General features: G+C 43.7%; 1 protein-coding gene and 1 long non-coding RNA gene across 4 annotated transcripts in view; one reads left to right on the forward strand and one right to left on the reverse strand.

Moving 5' to 3' along the window:
* ncam2 (neural cell adhesion molecule 2) overlaps positions 1–18,169 on the reverse strand; it is a 305,617-nt gene that overhangs the window by 166,544 nt on the left and 120,904 nt on the right. The window lies entirely within an intron of this gene.
* On the forward strand, positions 12,690–16,794 carry LOC307034392. Its single transcript, XR_013806881.1, has 2 exons — positions 12,690–16,096; positions 16,509–16,794. It is a non-coding gene; the product is annotated as an uncharacterized lncRNA (long non-coding RNA).

The following is an 18,169-nucleotide window of genomic DNA, read 5'->3' on the forward strand; positions in this document are numbered from 1 at the left end:
AGGAGATTTAGACCCAGAAAATAGATCACATTCATATGTTGCCTTTCGCAGCAAAACATATTTTTCTGTCTGTAGCCCCAGAGGAAGACCCTAATGGTCACGCTGTTGAAGTTGAACCTGCTTGCTGCGAGTTGACAGGCGCGTTCAATAACTAAAACTGAATTTATAAACCCAACCTCCCACTCAGCTATGCAACCGCCGCACAGCTGAGAATGTGTCAAAATGTCTCCGTCTCTATCACACCACATCTCTCCCTGCTGATCGCACACGAGCCGGCGCACCAGTGAGATGTTATTTTTCATCTCGCTCGCTCAGCTGGAATACTCCCTTGGGGGCGGTTCTTTGATTTCTCTTTCCTCATTGAATTTGACAACTTTACAGCCAGATGTTGAAGACGTGATCATCTTTTAATTAACCTGGGACACACCAGAGTTTTTCCTTCTTCCCTTGTCTCGCCGCGCTCTGCAAAGTAAACACGCTTCACAGTGTGACGAATCATCCCCGAAAAGCAGAGTTAGGTCTAGAAGTGAAACTTTAATTAACCTACATTAATCTACCACACCGTTAAAACACAGCTTGTAAATTGCTTGCACTAAAACTTATTTCATCTAGACGTGGCTTTCAAAAAAAGCTTTGCATTGATGTTTTATAACTTGTTTTTTTACTAAATCCATTCACTTTCTAGATAAACCTGAATAAGATGTTAACAAGTGTTGGCAAAACAACACACGTCCGTCACTCAAGTAGAAGTACAGATACTTGTGTTTAAAAATACTCTGGTAAAAGTACTGACTAAACTTCTTTACTCAAGTCAAAGTAAAGAGGCTTTGAAATGTACTTCAGTAAAAAGTACCCATAACTAGCAGCTGTTTTAAAGAGTACCTGACCTCCCTTTATATTAATAGAACAATAATGTCATTGTTAGCTAATGAATGTTTCCATGGTGACCAACGGCAACATGACAACGTTTCCATTGGTCCCTCTTCTTTAGAGAAGACCAGGAAATGATGGATACACGGATCGTGTTCAAATCAATAGGCACGCAATGACTCTAAATAATAATGATCACGCCACCAAACACACATTCAGACTAAAGGAACCAGCCTGTTTGGAAAATGAGAGAAGTAGAAAGTACAGGTATTTGAGTTCAACATGTAAGAAGTAGAAAGTACAGGTATTTGAGTTCAACATGTGAGAAGTAGAAAGTACAGGTATTTGTGTTCAACATGTGAGAAGTAGAAAGTACAGGTATTTGAGTTCAACATGTCAGAAGTAGAAAGTACAGGTATTTGTGTTCAACATGTAAGAAGTAGAAAGTACAGGTATTTGTGTTCAACATGTAAGAAGTAGAAAGTACAGGTATTTGAGTTCAACATGTAAGAAGTAGAAAGTACAGGTATTTGAGTTCAACATGTAAGAAGTAGAAAGTACAGGTATTTGAGTTCAACATGTAAGAAGTAGAAAGTACAGATATTTGTGTTCAAAATGTAAGAAGTAGAAAGTACAGGTATTTGTGTTCTGATACCAGAAACATTTACTCAAGTACAGTCATGAACTATTTGTGATCCACTACTTCCCACCTCTGATGTAAACACATTCAAGTAGCAAGAGGGAGATGGAAGATGTAAAAAAAGCAGGATGAGATTTGGTGGCTTGGAGCCGCAGAACGTCCTGACCATATGGGTCTCGCTCAGCTCAGGTTTAGTAGTATAGTATCAGCAGTAGCCCAAGGGTTGGCACTGGTGTTCGTCCTGAAAGCAGATGGGAGATTGATAGGAGGACCGAGTGAAGACGACATGCTCTGCCTCAACTCAAGTACCTCGCTTCACTGCTCTTAACAGCACATCGCTTAGTGGTCATATAGAGGGAGAGGTGTGTGAATGCAACCTGCTCTGAATTAACAAATGGCTCTAATTACCGGCCGACAGCAGGTCCTTCCACCTCATGAGTCTGCGAGTGTGTGCTCCTGGAGACTTTAAACTGTGGGAAGAGGTAATTAGCCAGGTGTTTTATATTTTTTATGTCACAGAACTTCACAGAGGTGGGGTTGATATCAAAACAAAGTGAAAAGTTCAAAGACACACTGGTACGTTTCGGACTCACGGCTGGTGTGACATTTTGCTACCTCGTTATAATTATATCACGTCCTTGGCTGAAAAACTACATTCAGAGCAAGGATACAAGACCTTGGTATACTTTTAACTATTCATACTGTTTTAGGACACCTGTGCCTTTATTGTAGAGACAGGAATGAATCAAGGGAGACAGAGGGGATGACATGAGGCGAATTGTACATCGTAAGGTTTTAGAATTGTCTGTCTCTCAACCTTGCATTTCTACAAATACATTTTACTTACAGATCTAACTTAGAGCTTCCCGACATCAGACAAACTGGGTTAGCGACCGGCTGGTGAACTTAGAGAAGCTGCGGCTAAAGAAATGGAGATGGAGGAGATTTAAAAACGAGCTCGAACGAGAGTAACTTCTATAAACGTAGGTGGCGGAAAACGAAACTGGGTTTAAAGCAGATAGAACTCCAAAAATGAATCACGAAGCATTTCTGACTTGATTTGACCTGTGTTTACTTTGCACTAATTGAAATTCAGGTGGTGCCCTAACAGACTGCACACCTCCAATACAGACTGCCTACTTAGTTAAAAATCATTATGCTTTTTTAAGGAGGCGAGAAAGAGAGCGATGAGGGAAAGCATGCACCGCTGACTGAGCCAAGTGCAAGGTGATTACTGCAGATGAAGCAAATCAAATTTTTTGGGAAACCACTTGAGTTAAAATCATTGTGAGAGGCAGTTAAAATATATACCCCGCAAGAAGAATAAACAAAGGTCATGCTTTATGGATTCACAAGTCCAAATCCGTGGCAGCTACATGTGTTTTTTGTGCAGCGAGGTGTAACAAGAGAGATGATATCTCCCCCCCCCCCCCCCCCGCAGGGATAACTATCTGCAGCAGCGAGGAACACAGACACAGATCCAGGCAGGAGGCAGAAAGGAGGAAGAACAGTGCTGCAAAAGGAATAACAATGTGTGATTGCTATACTGTATTTCCCAGAGACACAAAGGAGGGGAAATAACACAGCAGTGATTTTAAAGTCTGTTCTTCAACCACCATCATTACCTTAACGTTCCAGTAGCATTCAGCACTTCTGCATCACTTCCAGTATCCTCTGTGTCATAATTATATGTTCCTAACACTGTGCAAAGCAGTCTGTTATCTAAACGCTGAATACATCTATCCTCCGTGGCTTCCTTCCAGCTGAATTCCTTCCTCCTTCGCCCCGGTGCTGAGCAAACGTAATTAAAGCGGCGGCAGGATGGCTAAGGCTGAGCTTAACACAATCCCTACGCCCCGGCCCCCCATGCTAATGTGATGGGATGTTTGTCGAGTTGTCCCTTATTGGCTCGTTAAAGACACGAGAGCCCGGAGAAAGAAAGATGGAGGAGGGTAGAGGGAGGAGGGGGAAGTTAAATATCAAAACTGGAACTCTCTTCCCACTCAAATCAAAGACATACATGTACCACCTCTACAGCTCACTTAAAAACATGGTTCACTGAGAGCTAACACACTAACCTGTGTTGAACATGGCGTGTCTGTTACATGTTGTGATCATTGCTGTTATGTGCTAAATGTCACATGTATGTAGTAACGTGGCTGAACCTGTCTCTGCGGTCCTGCCCATACTTGCCAACCTTGAGACCCCAGAAATCGGGAGCATTTCAAAAATAGGGGGGGGGTGCTAGTTTATCGCCGGAGCTGTTAGATTAACATTATTAACATGCTTACTGTAGTTCTAAGTGTAATGCCTTGCGGCCTGTAGCACCGTCCTTGATGGAGCATATGTGTGGGCAGGAAAGGAGTGAGCAGAGAGTAGAGTAGTTGTCGATTCTTGTTCTGTTTTCTTTGACTATCTGCCTCACCCTGTCAGACTTTCAGTTGCGCGCTTCTAAAGAGATGTGTTACCATGGAAACCAAACAATGGTGTAGCTGTATTAAAGTCCGAGTGGAAACAGTCCTGAGTAAATCTGATTTTGTCAGAAATCGGGAGAAATGTGACCCCGGGAGGAAACCGGGAGAGGGCAATGAAATCGGGAGAGTTGGCAAGTATGGTCCTGCCTGACTCATCATACTGCTTCCCTGATGGCTCCCACAGGATTGCTGACATCCTCGTGGATTAATCTTCTTCTTACAGACATCATGCATTTCCAAACATTTGGTCTACCTGCTGTAAAATGTATTATCTCTTCAATTTACACATGGCATCTATTGCACGTCTGTCCGTCCTGGGACTGTGGGGTTTGTCTCTGGAAGTGTTTCCTTGTACGATGTGAGGGTCAGAGGACAGAGGGTCTAAGGTCAGAGGGTCTAAGGACAGAGGGTCTAAGGTCAGAGGGTCAGAGGACAGAGGGTCTAAGGTCAGAGGGTCTAAGGACAGAGGGTCTAAGGACAGAGGGTCTAAGGTCAGAGGGTCTAAGGACAGAGGGTGTCGTGTTGTCATACTGATATTCTGTACAAACTGTGAAGTCCACTGAGACAAATGTAACCTTTGTGATATTGGGCTGTATAAACAAACATTGATTGATTGATTGATTGATTGATTGATTGATTGATTGATTGATTGATAACGTGTGTTGTTTCTTGTTCTCTTTCATCCTTTCTTTGTAACTAATGCTGTTGATGTGTTTGATGTGATGTTTAAGGGTGTCTATTATCAACAGCTGGAAATGAACCATGTTGGCTAAAGCTGCCCCATTTACTGATTTGAGTGACAGTTGACCAATGGGGACGACACTATAAACAAATAAACTAAATACAAAAAAGGAAAAGAAAGTGAAGGAAGGGAGGAGGTCGTGAACTCTAGGAGGTGAAGAAGTTCAGAGGGGATTCGGCTGGATTTCTTATTCATTCAGTTTCTCTTGTGCAGAATATTTAAAATGGGTGAGAAATGGAGAAGGTGCTTTCTCTGAGAGTCAGGTGTCTCCACATCTGTGTCCACACCTCCACGTGAGGGGTTATAGAAAGGAATCTTCTTTAACGGTGATGACGTGTCGGGGTGTAAGGCCTCTGGGTCAGAGAGACATTCACTGAGGAGGGATGCTCTTCACGGGAAGCTGTAAGTGAATGTATTTAGTTGGCAGAATATCTCAAACACTTTAAGCTACTTTAGATTTCAGTATCTAGTGTGAAATGTGTGGCGTTTCTGGCCTTATGCCAAGGGAGATGCACAGATAGTACAACCATCTGCACATTTGGGCTGATTCCCAACAACTAAACTGCTAAAAGTTGCATTAAAAAGACTGTTTTCCTTTATCTGTTTGGTCCAATAAATACACTATTTGGCTAAAAGTATGAAAACAAGCCTTTTATTTGATGATTTTTGGCTGAATTGCAGCACATTTCCTGTCAAAAAGCTTCACACCAAAGCATATCCAATGATTATGTTTTTAAAGTCTGATGCCCCACAATCTAATAAGGGTTTTCAGACACGCACATAACGGCAATATATGGACTGTATCCAAACTGACAACATCTATTTCCACTATGTAGGATTGTAAGATGCTCAGATCACGTTTGTAGGGCCCCGTAAAATGTCATAAGCTAACTCTTCAAAATCTGACTCAGTCGACATCTCACACAAATCATATTTAATCAAAGCTCTGATACTTGAAGGACATCTCCAGAAATCAGCAGGACTGTTGATGCTGTCTCTTAAAATACCCACATAACGCCAATAGATCGACCGTACCCAAACAGACAACATCTATTTCACACATGATCTAGTATTCAGAATGTTAGGATGCACAGATCACGTTTGTGTGACCCTGTTCTGATATTTGAAGGAAAAGGGTTTACCGTCTCTTAGAATATCTAAGACTCTGCAATCTTAGCTGATGTTTCTCCCGTATCTCCTGGTGTATGAGGAGGAGAGTACAGTCCCAGTATAATACCACCTGACTCTGAGCTTCAACCCGCCCCGAGGCATCACTCCGTGCCACTTTAACCGACTGAAAAGCGTGACGACTATGACATGAAGCCATGTTCACTGCTTGCTAATGGACTGAATAGCGACTGCAGCGCTGACCCCAGGAGATACTCTACAACATTGATGAAAGGCCAAATGCACTCTACTGTTTCCCTGGGGGGGGGGGGGGGGGGGATGAGGCTTCAACAACCGCTAATGAAAGTCCTGGGTAGGAATTTGGAAATGACTAGAAAATGGCTCAAAGCGGATATGCCTTCTCTCGACAACTGGTACGACAACATCCATGAAATCTATGTTATGGAAAGAATCACCTTCTCAATGAGGCTTCAGGAAAACACATTTGAAGAAATATGGAAAAAGTGTAGAATTTACATATCCCAAAGACGACCATCCCTTGTTTGACTTTGTTTCTATACACCGATTGAATGTACCGTAATTTTCGGACCTGAATATAAGCCGCAGCAGCTAAATTGAATGATGTGTACATATATAAGCCGCACTGGACGATAAGCCGCAGGTGTTTGAATGTTTCATTACCATATGTAAGGGTTCGTGCACAGAGGGGATTGTCGGGAAAGAGATGGCTGTTTGAGGAAGCTCCCATTTATTAACATTTCAACAAACAAGTTGCATATTTGCATAACGTATTCAAGTGTTACCATTTAGTGCAATAGTAGCTACAGAACATGTGCTGTGTAAACTGTACTGTATCACATAGCGTTTCAGACACACACACTTTTCAACTTTCAAACTTAAACGGTGCGCTCCCAGCGCACGTACCGGCAGTGATCTACAGCAGTGGTTTTCAACCAGTGGTACGGGGACAAACTGTTTCGCTCTCGTAATGTCTGTCTGTCTTGCTCTCGTTCTGTCTCTCGTACCACTCTCGGTTCCACTTTTACTTTTGCGCGCTACCTGTCTCACTCTTTTCCGGCCTCCAGCTTTTCCTGCTGGAGCCCGCCGCTTAAAGGTGGGGGGCGCGGACCAGCCATAGAGCCCATAGAGTTAAAGGTGGTGGACTGTAACCTGTCAAATCCATAGATTTAGGAGGTCCCCTAGTGGCCGTTAGCTGTAACAATCCATAGATTTAGGAGGTCCCCTAGTGGCCGTTAGCTGTACAAATCCATAGATTAGCTGCACCGCTATATAAGCCGCAAAGTCGAAAAATGGGAAAAAAGGCGCGGCTTATAGTCCGAAAATTACGGTATATGTATAGATGTGTGTGTATGGTCACATGTATGTGTATTGAATGTATGTTGATATGTATGCATATGTACATGTGTAAACATTTGCTATTTCAAACAACCCCCGTTTACTTTTTCATTTTTATTTTAACTAATTTTGTTTGCTATTTCATTTGTCACTTTCCGGTCTCTAAAAATATATGATTTGTAACTGTACTTTAATGTGACCCCAAATAAATAAAGAATAGAACAAAAAAAAAGTCCTGGGTAGGGACAGCGACCCCTCCAGAGAAACAGAGCTTACTGCTGATAATGAAAATAGCTTTTGATGCTGTAAACAAACATCCACCTCCTCAATAAAAGAAAGAATATTGCAGAGGCTGCCTCTGCACAAAGAAAAAAAAAAGTAGAATAACATGTCTGTGCTTTTGCTGGAGAAAATCAAAGTGATGAATGACTCACTATCTGCAGGCCATCTCCTGGTGTTGTTTAAGTGAAAATGATAATCCTCAGTTTTCAGAGTGCATTTAGAGAAACAGATCCGACCTCAGATGCACTTCAGTTGGTTCTTTGCAGAGTGAGGACCATGCAGGCGAGGCAAAGTGGTAACATGCACCTAATTCACAGAGGAAGTATGCTAACGGTTGCTATCGAGGATCGGCAGATTTGATCTACCTCGAATAGTTAAGTAACGTTAGCTTCTTCTTAAGGTTTAGCCCAGGGGTGGCCAACCCGCGGCTCTCGAGCCACATGCGGCTCTTTGCCCAGTTTCATGCGGCTCTTCAGTTCATATCGAATTCTATATGTGTGAGTGTGGGGGAGAGACACGGACTCCTGACAGTTCAACCTGATATGTAGTAGGTCTGTTAAGGATTGCATGCTGATCATTCTGACATAATTTGGCCGGTCAAAGTTGTTTGGGCTCGGATGAAATCGCTCCGTTACTTCCGTCCCGTGTTACTTCCGTCCCGTGTTACTTCGGTCCCGTGTTACTTTCGTCCCGTGTTACTTCCGTCCCGTGTTACTTTCGCCCTGTGTTACTTTCGCCCCGTGTTACTTCCGTCCCGTGTTACTTTCGCCCTGTGTTACTTTTGCCCCGTGTTACTCCCGTCCCGTGTTACTTTAGTCCCGTGTTACTTTCGCCCTGTGTTACTTTCGCCCCGTGTTACTTCCGTCCCGTGTTACTTTAGTCCCGTGTTACTTTCGTCCCGTGTTACTTCCGTCCCGTGTTACTTCCGCCCCGTGTTACTTCCGTCCCGTGTTACTTTAGTCCCGTGTTACTTTCGTCCCGTGTTACTTTCGTCCCGTGTTACTTCCGTCCCGTGTTACTTCCGTCCCGTGTTACTTCCATCCCGTGTTACTTCCGTCCCGTGTTACTTCCGTCCCGTGTTACTTCCGTCCCGTGTTACTTTCGCCCTGTGTTACTTCCATCCCGTGTTACTTCCGTCCCGTGTTACTTCCGTCCCGTGTTACTTCCGTCCCGTGTTACTTCCGCCCCGTGTTACTTCCGTCCCGTGTTACTTTCGTCCCGTGTTACTTCCGTCCCGTGTTACTTCCGTCCCGTGTTACTTCCGTCCCGTGTTACTTTCGCCCTGTGTTACTTCCGTCCCGTGTTACTTCCGTCCCGTGTTACTTTCGTCCCGTGTTACTTCCGTCCCGTGTTACTTTCGTCCCGTGTTACTTTCGCCCCGTGTTACTTCCGTCCCGTGTTACTTCAGTCCCGTGTTACTTCCGTCCCGTGTTACTTCCGTCCCGTGTTACTTCCGTCCCGTGTTACTTCCGCCCCGTGTTACTTCCGTCCCGTGTTACTTCCGTCCCGTGTTACTTCCGTCCCGTGTTACTTCCGTCCCGTGTTACTTTCGTCCCGTGTTACTTCCGTCCCGTGTTACTTCCGTCCCGTGTTACTTCCGTCCCGTGTTACTTCCGTCCCGTGTTACTTCCGTCCCGTGTTACTTTTGTCCCGTGTTACTTTCGTCCCGTGTTACTTTCGTCCCGTGTTACTTTCGCCCCGTGTTAATTTCGTCCCGGCTCTCCCTACGTGTGTATGTGTGGTCTCAGGTGTCAGTATGAGAGGATGACAGCGCATCTAATTTTGATGTGGCCCAAGAGCCAATCACAATAATACCTGCGATGCAGTGAATCAATCACCTTTGAGGGGGGGAAAACCTATCGTTGATTAAACACTATCTGACCATGAACTGAGTTTGATCCTAAAAACCTAAGAACTTCGCAAGCAGAAGATAAACACCTTGAAAAGTCAGGCAGAAAAGCAGACACAGTTTTTCAAAAAAATAACGAAGCACTTTTAAAAAAAAGAGTTTGTGTGTGAGCGCATTGTTATGTTGTTATGTTAACTGGCCTCTGAATACTGGTAGGATAGGTTTCATTCAATTTCTGTCAATAGTATGGTGTGTGACATTTACAATAAATCTGAGCAGAGCTATGTGTGTCTCTCTGTGGGGAGGGTCTTTGAGTGTGTGTGTGTGTGTGTGTGTGTGTGTGTGTGTGTATGTGTGTATGTGTGTGTGTGTGTGTGTGTGTGTGTGTGTGTGTGTGTGTGTGTGTGTGTGTGTGTGTGTGTGTGTGTGTGTGTGTGTGTGTGTGTGTGTGTGTGTGTGTGTGTGTGTGTGTGTGTCTCTCTCTGTGGGGAGGGTCTGTGAGTGTGTCTGTGTGTGTCTGTGTGTGTGTGTCTGTGTGTCTGTGTGTGTGTGTGTGTGTGTGTGTGTGTGTGTGTGTGTGTGTGTGTGTGTGTGTGTGTGTGTGTGTGTGTGTGTGTGTGTGTGTGTGTGTGTGTGTGTGTGTGTGTGTGTGTGTGTCTCTCTCTGTGGGGAGGGTCTGTGAGTGTGTCTGTGTGTGTCTGTGTGTGTGTGTCTGTGTGTCTGTGTGTGTGTGTGTGTGTGTGTGTGTGTGTGTGTGTGTGTGTGTGTGTGTGTGTGTGTGTGTGTGTGTGTGTGTGTGTGTGTGTGTGTGTGTGTGTGTGTGTGTGTGTGTGTGTGTGTGTGTGTGTGTGTGTGTGCATGTAAAGTTTTAGATTTTCATTGTATCTGTGTGAGAGAGAGGAGAGGAAGAAAGTAAAGGAGCACAGAGAAAGGCTGAGAACAAAAGAGAGAAGGAGGGGGGGGGGGTGTTTGATGTGGCTCTTTTCAGTAACATAGTAACAATTTTTGGCTCTTAACCTCTGACTGGTTGGCCACCCCTGATTTAGCAGGTGAATTATTCAACATGTGGAGCAATCCAAAAGCTTGTTGTGCCTTTTGACCACAAAGCAAACTGTACATTTCAACTTCAGCAACATCTGTATCCAGCATCGACCTCACACTAAAGTAAAACATGTCTTTGATCACTACTGTCTCGTGGTCATATCATATTCTTTGCTGTGATAGGACACCATAATGTTAGCTTTGGGTTAAAGGTCCTCCACATGTTTCCCTCCCTAGTGATACCACTTCAGTCATCTCTCTTCTTCTTGTATTAAATGCTAATAATCGCTGCATCGTGTTCCCAAACAGATTGCTATCAGACGTCGTAAAGAACAAAGCCGCTTGTTCTTTTGAAGACGTGAAGGAATAAGTACTACTCAAGATTGAAGAACAAAATGTCTCTTTGATCTAATCTCTATAAATCAGAACAATCACTGCGCATGTCTTGTTAAATGTTGATTGGTAGCTTGTCCTTGATGCCTGTTTCTATAAATGCTGGATCTTAAAACATTGTATTTAAGATAAAGACATCAAGGTACCTATTAAACAGATCTTCACTGCCAGTAACACAGCAAGTGCATCAACACAAGGATCTTATGCCTTCTTCCCTGATGCTCAAAGTAAAGCCTGGGTTTTTTAATTCTGCAGGAAACCACAGCTACCAGTGCGAGACTGTCTGTGCCTAATTTGAGTGGCTGCTTCTTGGTTTCTAGTACGTTTGAGGAATAAATAAGAGCGTGTGCTGATTGATTTACCGGCTCTGCATGACCTAACCCTGATTACATCTCTGAACTGTGGATTCTAATGTGAGTAACTAAGTGTCTCTTGTGATCGTGTTAAAAACAACTTTAAAGCTCTTATTTGTTATTTGTAACACCCTATGTTTACCGCCTGCTGGCTGCTAAGCTAACTCTGTGTTAAGCTCCAGTCTTGATTCATAAACTAAGGGTTTGATATCTGGAAAACATGACCTCACCACGCCTAATTCAAAATGCTACTGTAAGATAGCTTCAAAGTGTAGACAGTAGAGTTTTTATAATGCATTATAATTAGGGCCGGGACTTTAACGCGTCAATTAAGATTAATTAATTACACAAAAATTAACGCATTTTAATCGCACTTATTTTTGCACCGCGGAACGTTTCTCACTGTAGGCCTATGAGTTTCAGGGGTACCGATTATACTGGAGCACCAACTAACGTTCATGACTTCAGACAACAACAAACCACAGTGAACAATAGTCAAACATGAACGAAGAAGCTGATGAGACCGCTTTGGTTGGCCCCGTGGATGGGACATTTTGTTTTAAAAAACGGACGGATGGAAGCGTCAATAAGAGCACGGTTGTTTGCAAATTATGCAAAAAGGAATTTGCATATCACCGCAGCACATCAAGCCTCAAGTATCACCTCAATGCAAAACCTATAGCAGCTAGCGTGGAAGCTAGCGTGGACGTTAGCCCGACTCGGAGTACAAGGACCCACACCCAATTCGCGTTGATCAAACAGTGGCCTATGCAACAGAGAGATTTTATTTTTCATCAGGATATTGGAAGAATAGGAGGGATTGAGGTCGATCACTGGCACTTTTTTATTTTATTTTAAATGGTACACATGAAGCTCAGCGCAAGTTCAGGCAGGAAGACCTATCACTTCGTATTGCGCGTCATGGCAATACTCGCTCCCTTCACTAAAGGATAGGGAGCGCCACTCCCCACTCCTCAGCTAACCTATCACTTCCCTCCATTCACAAGCCTAATCATCGCACCTGTTAATCCCTCTATATATGCTCTCCCCTTTTCCATCAGCTGTCTTCCAGGTGTCAACGCGCAAGCAGCAGCAGGGCTTCGTCCCAGCTCCGGGTATTAATTCATCAGCTCCGCAGTCTTGCGGATTAAGCTACAGGGGGCGTTCCCCAGTTGGCTAGCGGTTCTAGCCGGCCAACCGGCAAACCCGGATGCGGAAGAAAAAGACAAGGATACTGAGCTCCACGGAAGTTCCTCCGGCTTAATGGAAATGGGCTACTTCAGGCAAACAATTGACACACGCCTTCAGTCTCTCGAGAGGGCATCACTGGCATCAGGGCCGCTCAAATGCGGCGCTTCCGGCCTTCACGCGGAACGGTCCCTCATCGCTTGCGAAGCTTCACCCACTTCCGGCTTCAACCACAACCCCTCTTGCAGGCAGGCAGGGCTCAAGCTACATCTCATCGAAGCTACTTCTCCTCCCGGCTCAGTAGCAGTACTGGTCTCTAAGTGCGTCTTAGGTGGCAAGCAGGTAGTGATGGCGAGATGAAGCCTTATGAAGCTTTCCAGCAATTGGTTCGCAAAGGGTTCATGTCATGAGGCTTCATCATGGGCTTCATTTGAACATAAACCCCTGTTGGTCAAAGCGTGTAAAACAGGCAAATTGGAAATCTCAACAGTTGCGCTCTATCTCATACCGAGTTCCCAATGAGTAAAGCCTTAGAATAACTCTAAACAACGGACATAAAATCCTATTTTCATGTTAACAATATTGTTTTCATCCAGTTGAACGATTGTGATTGAAAAGCCTATAGGAGGCTGGTAAACATTGCAAAGAGGGATTCTTATTCCTTAATATTATTCATAAACTTAACCACGTTGTAGCCTGAGAAGGCTAAACCATATCAGGAATACATTTATTAACTGCATTATCTCATTTAGCTGTAGCTTCTATAAGCAAACCCTGCGGTCGTGGGTCGGCTGCTTTCCAGCGAGCCACAGCCCACACGCTGAATCTACCCAAAAAAAAAAAAAAAAAAACACTGGATATATCTTATCTGCATTTATTCATTTATTTATTCATGTTTTATTCCTACATTTATTTATGCTTGTATCTATTTATACTTATGACATTTTCCGACCTCTATATAAGTGAGGGTCTGAGCTCTTTTAATTCCATCGTGTCACCAGCGGACCCGGGTACAGGAGGGGTAATATGGTTTTGTTATACATCCATGGGTATTATGAGCGTTGTGGCTCAACGGTTCAATGAATCGCTTCCCGAAGCAGTCACGTGGTATCGACAGGCAGCGAGGTTCTTTTGTCATCGGTGACGTCACTGGCCCAAAATGATACAAGCCTCGATACATGCTTCACAAAAAGATTGGGGATCACTCGACACACGCTCCGAAGCCTCGGCGCAATACGTAACATCACTACTAGCAGGTTCAGCGCACAGCAGGCTCGCCTCCTTTCCCTGCGCCTCACCGCTAAAACAGGTAAGAAAAGAGAAGAAAGAAAAGAGAGAAAGGAAAGAAGGAGAAAAGAAGAAGAAAGAGAAAAGCAAAAGAAGAGAAGAAGAAGAACGAAGAAGAAGAGAGAGAAAGAGAAGAATAAAAAGGAGAGAGGAAAAAAGAGAGAATATCGTTGCTTTAGTTTAGGGTTAAGGTGAGTTCCAGGCAGTGTCGGGTGTAACGCGTTATAGCATGGAGTTATGCAGTCGGGTAACTACTACCCGTCACAATGCTCAGTAAGTACCGCAGTTTCAAGCTTCACACAGCCACGGATGCTGCCATCCGTGGTTTTTTTGGGGGTTTCTTTCAGGGAGAAAGAGATGTTCATGTAAGATGATAGAAGACAGTCTAATCACCCAACCAGCACATCAGCATCTAGGTCTCACCGTGGCGTAATTAAACTGCTAATTAAGCTAGTCCTATACCAGGGCTCGATAGTAACGGTTGCCATCGGCAACCATTTGGAAATGTCAACCACTCTTGGACTTTAATTGCCATCAGTGGCAACCAGTTTTTAACATAAGAAATAAGGACAGCAAACGTGCACCCCAAAATAGATAAGTGTTCATATTCGGTTTTAAGAGTGATATTTAATTGTTGTGACCAGTCGGAACCTGATACTTAAATTGCACGTGCATTGGCGTGATTACAGAGCCAGAAGCGATGCACGTTTACTCGCGTGCGCGGTGCGCCGTGTGTTTGTTTTACAACAAAATGGCGAAGCAAAAATAAGTTGCTTGACTGTGATAAAGTTCAGCCAACACCTCAACTTCTCCAATGAATGTTCAAAATGATTCAACTGATGGAGCGTAAGGTAAAACCCGAACGAAAAACAAAGAGGAATGTTTTCTATTCACTTCCGGTAAAAGTTCCTTCAAAATAAGAGTCCCGATCTTATTACTACAAAATAAAAGTGCAAAACGAAACTTTACCATAGAAAATGGTTGCATTAAATTATAATCACTCTATAAAAAGGTAACACATTTTAAATATAGTTAGACATATTAAAGGTAATTTACAGCATCAATAATTAATATCAAATGTTTAACTATGAATGGTTTTCATTTATTTAACATTAGAAATGTATTAGTCTGGCCAATCCAAGACTTCATGCTGAAGGGCCAATGGGTCTATGGTGGGGGTCAGCACAAAGGTCAAGAAAACCCACATTTGAAAGGGAGACAACGGATGATCAAGAAACTGGTGACTCGCTCAATTCATTTGTGAGGGATCTATGAAGACAGGACAACAGCAGCACTACTGGTATTTTTGTAATACCAGCAATTGAGGGTGGACAAGTTTACTACCACTTAGGTTCAAATAAGTGCGTTAATTACTTATTGTAAAGCATTTGAACATTCTCGTGTCACATGTTCATTATTAAGTGGATGTATACTGTATAGCATCTTAATTATTTAAAATATAAGGTATCAAAAAGGGCAACCGTATTCTGTTGGCAACCAAAAGCGGATGCCTGGTTGCCAGCCTGGCAACCACTTTTAAAAGTTAGCGTTGAGCCCTGCCTATATCATGGGTCATGTCTCAGCATTTACCTAAGCAAATATTATTTCATGCTGCTCATATTGCACTCATATATTTGGTTCATGCTCACATGGCTTATGTTAAGCAGGGTATGATATTCATGCATCATTGTACTCAAGCTAACAGCCGCATTACATTGTCTACATCTCCCTCTTCGCCGGGCATCGGCTCGTGCCGGCTATCCAAGATCTCTCCAGTTTACCTCTGGTAAACATGCATATAACTGGTGGTGGTGTCTTAAGAGCATTTCAGGGCTCGTTCAGGATAGGTGCAGCAAACCTGCTGCAATCAAGGTAATTGTTCCTCTTCCCTACAACAACCGCTTCTCATCCTACATTCGTCCGAACGCCAGTGCTGTGCTGGCTATCCAAAGGTCTCTCCAACCTTCAATTGGTACGTATCCATATAACTGGTGGTGGTTCTTAGCATGTCAGCACGTATATTCGCCCCGCGGCTCATGTTTATCCTTGCATGTCTAACCCTGTACGTCCAGGCTGTAACCTTCGGGTCTGTATAAAATGTGTCCCTGCGAAGTCAGGTTGCCCCGTACGTCCGGGATGCCCTGTACGTCCAGGATGCCCCGTTCGTCCGGGATGCCCCGTACGTCCGGGAAGCCCTGTATGTCCAGGACGCCCTGTATGTCCAGGATGCCCCGTACGTCCGGGATGCCCCGTATGTCCGGGAAGCCCCGTATGTCCGGGACGCCCCGTATGTCCGGGATGCCCCGTACGTCCGGGATGCCCCGTACGTCCGGGATGCCCCGTACGTCCGGGAAGCCCTGTATGTCCAGGACGCCCTGTATGTCCAGGATGCCCTGTACGTCCAGGAAGCCCTGTACGTCCAGGGAGGATGCCTAAATCCCCACATGTACTAACCTCTCTTTTCATCCATAGATTTCCACTGCATCCCACAAGGTAAGATTTCATCACGTTCAGTACTTCATACCTTCACTTCTTTTGGGGGTTCATCGGAAACGGTTCTTCCCTTCCCGAATGACATCCTACAAAACCTGGGCCTAATCGCCAAACACCATTTCATTCACTTGTTATAAACTGTCATCATCATGTTTCATTTATATAATGTGACCCGATAATAAACATGTATTCCATACATCACGTCTCTCCTGAGTGAAATGAAGCTCAGCGCAAGTTCAGGCAGGAAGACCTATCACTTCGTATTGCGCGTCATGGCAATACTCGCTCCCTTCACTAAAGGATAGGGAGCGCCACTCCCCACTCCTCAGCTAACCTATCACTTCCCTCCATTCACAAGCCTAATCATCGCACCTGTTAATCCCTCTATATATGCTCTCCCCTTTTCCATCAGCTGTCTTCCAGGTGTCAACGCGCAACCCTCCTCCACCCCTTCGCCTCCTGCTTCCAACTCAGGGCCAAGCTCAACCTTCTCCCTTCCAACCGGACCTAACCACTTATCACCACCACCAGTGTCTAGACCCAGGGGGGTTCATCGGAAACGGTTCTTCCCTTCCCGAATGACATCCTACAAAACCTGGGCCTAATCGCCAAACACCATTTCATTCACTTGTTATAAACTGTCATCATCATGTTTCATTTATATAATGTGACCCGATAATAAACATGTATTCCATACATCACGTCTCTCCTGAGTGAATTTATGTTGAACTATTTATTACGTTATTGGTGCAACTGGCACTTTATGTTGAACTGTTTATTGTTTTGGCCAAGGTTATTGAGAGAGTTGGACTGAAATGTATTAGATTTTTTAAATCAACTGTTGGTAAATCAACAAAGTCTGTTATGGCCTCTGAAGCAACAGAGAGATGTTTTCTAATAGTCAGGGTTTCCAATGTTCTGAATGTACTTGAAAGTATTGTGTTTTACTTCAAAACCAAAGTGTTATAGTTTACAGAAGGTCTACCTACCTATAGGCTACCTGAATCTTTGAAATGTACTATATTCCTAAATATGCTATTGCTACACTTTATGGCAAAAATTGCACTTTTCTGTTGGTCTTGGTTAAGTACATCCTTGAAAAAAATAAACAATGTTTTGTTGCTTAAGCTTATGTATTCAGTCATTATTCAATGGTATACTAAAATCCATGTGAAAAAAATTGCTTCTCACTGTTCTCAGGTCAAATATTTATATGTGATTAAAAATGCGATTAATTAATTACAAAGCCTCTAATTAATTAGATAACATTTTTTAATCGAGTCCCGGCCCTAATTTTAATGTGTATAAAAGTTATAGTAAGAGTTATAATAGACCTGGCTGTTATCCTATTTCTTCAATAAGGTCAGGTTCAAGTCCATGCCTCCACAATGAAGCGTATTTCTTTACGTTGAGCCCCCGCAGGAAGTGATGAGCATCAGATCTACTTTCCCTCCGCAGAGCATCACCGAACACGTGTTTAGCCTAAAGTGGATCAGTTACGTTTGGATGTTTTCAAATGTGTTATAAAAGGTCAGGTTCAAGTCCGTGTTTAATAAGGTCAGGTTGAAGTGCAGAAAGCATGGACTCTGGAGCGAGGCTGCATGCAGGAATCTGAACTTTTGTCTCATCGTGGACATTCCTGAGAAGAGGATATGACTTTCTTTACAAGCAAACGATAAAACCAAATACTGAGCCTCATGAAATATTTATCAAGAGTCAAGTCTTTGGCCTTATTTAGCAATCCTCCACAGACAGCCTCTGGACGGCATGAACTCCTCCACTTGTCAGAGGGAAAACAGAAGTCCATCTCCTCCTCAGAATGTATATATGGTGGGCGATGCTGACTGATATATTCAACCCTCGAGACACGTTTGACTGTTTGCAGACAAAGAAATTGGATAATGGTGTATGAAATGGTAAAGCCATGATATAGAACAGTTTACTGTAGTGATTGATGCTCTGCGGAGAACATGGTGACGAGTAATCTGATGCTCACCACTTCCTGCAGGGGCTGAACGTAAAACAACTTTTTATGTTGGAGGCATGGTCAGGGGTGTATCAGTCCTGCAGCAT

The sequence above is a fragment of the Notothenia rossii genome (genome assembly GCF_949606895.1).
Source record: "Notothenia rossii genome assembly, chromosome: 3".
Taxonomy (NCBI): domain Eukaryota; kingdom Metazoa; phylum Chordata; class Actinopteri; order Perciformes; family Nototheniidae; genus Notothenia; species Notothenia rossii.